This window comes from Pygoscelis adeliae, unplaced genomic scaffold, assembly GCF_000699105.1.
Source record: "Pygoscelis adeliae isolate BGI_AS28 unplaced genomic scaffold, ASM69910v1 Scaffold130, whole genome shotgun sequence".
NCBI classification, from domain to species: Eukaryota; Metazoa; Chordata; class Aves; order Sphenisciformes; family Spheniscidae; genus Pygoscelis; species Pygoscelis adeliae.
Window position 1 is genome coordinate 4,461,383 of NW_008824031.1, and position 1,630 is coordinate 4,463,012.

The 1,630-nt window shown below is 36.2% G+C and overlaps 1 protein-coding gene across 1 annotated transcript in view; it reads left to right on the forward strand.

The window, feature by feature from the left end:
• BEGAIN (brain-enriched guanylate kinase-associated) overlaps window positions 1-1,630 on the forward strand; it is a 117,270-nt gene that overhangs the window by 110,294 nt on the left and 5,346 nt on the right. The gene's annotated exons all lie outside the window — the stretch shown is intronic.

Consider the following 1,630-nt stretch of genomic DNA (forward strand, 5'->3'; position numbering starts at 1 on the left):
TGTATAAAAAGGGGGGGGGGGGGTTATTATTATTAGCTTAGACTGGACTGGAGTACTGAATACTCTTCTTCCAAGAATTATTTTGAACTACTCTGAACATCAGAGGATGGTCCAGAAGCCTCAAATAACAGTACCACTTCTTCATACTTGAGGTCGATTCACAGACAAAATTCTGCCTTTAGTTGTGTAGCATCACTAATGAAAGTAAAGGTTAAATTATGAATTTTAAAAAAAAGAACTGTGAAACAAATCCTTAATATTATATCTAATAAGTAGAGACAGTGTTAAACTGAAGAATCCTACATGGGGAGAACACCTTTTTGTCTTGCCAGCATTTCTTCCTTTGATCACCTTTCCCCTTACTCTTCTGACAGATATGTAAAGTGATGCTTTTGATGCAAAAACATGTTTTAGACGATGGGAAACACTTTTGGCATTAATTGCCAATTATTGTTCTAGTGGCCATGGATGTGGCTAGTTTCCGTTCAGATAAACATTAAAGGACAGAAGGTGACTCCAGTCACATGGCATGTCCCAGCATGTTGAGAACAAAGTACATGTGGCACATTTAACTCACATGTAATTTTTCTGTAGTAATTTTTAAAGCTGCTAAAAATAAAGTGTCAGAATGCTTTTTGTACTCTCCATGACAACCGCTTCACAGAAACAGAGGCACACAGCTTTTGAAGAAAGGATTAGATTTTGGGGTGATTTCATTTTTGTGTGCCTGGTAATGCCATATGGGACTTGCAGTACTTGTCTGTGCTATACATTGTGCAGCAATATATTGTGTGTTTAATGTGCATGTAACATGTCAGAATCACATGCACATGCAACAGATTTTGCTTCTAAATTGAATTCTTGGATTCCTACTCTTTGCGTCTGTTTTCAGGAATAAAAATAGTGTGTACTAATATAAAATTTAAGACCCGCATAAATGAATGTATCTCCCCAGTACAGTCAAGGCAGAACTGGCATGTATAAAAGCTCACACAGACACAAAAAATACCCACAAACCAAGAGTGTCTAAAGGCCTTTGAATATGAAGATATTTCCTAATGATCAAAGGAAAACTACATTTACTACTCCCATGCCTCACAGACTCCCAGGAACATCTTGTTGCACCTGTTATTACAGAATACCTTTAAAATGGTATTTCAAAACAGAAGGAATTTCCACCTTTCCTTTTCATAGAAAATTTCTTTATCAGTTTTTAAAAGAATAAGCGGAACAGTAAAGATCTGCATGCAATAAAATTATAACATTAGCGCCAGAGAAAATTCAAATCATTTCAGTATTCAACACCTTTTCTCTATAAACATTTTCTAATTTTTACAGGTTAACACAGCCTAGTGTCCATAGTACCTTTATGCTTTGTCTATCATCTCATCTATGCCCACTTATAAAGTCAACTTCTGAAGCCAACTTTGTTTTTAATGGCCCCTAGATCCGGAGAAGCAACGTACAACTCTTACCTCCAGGGACCCAAAGATACTCGTTGAAGGATACAGTTACAGTCATGTGTGCTAAACTAAATTTAGATGAAGGGCAAATCTATGTACTGAATTTTCCCATTAAATAGGCTGTGGGAGACATTCAATATGAAAATAGTATAAGCGGCTTGTTTAAA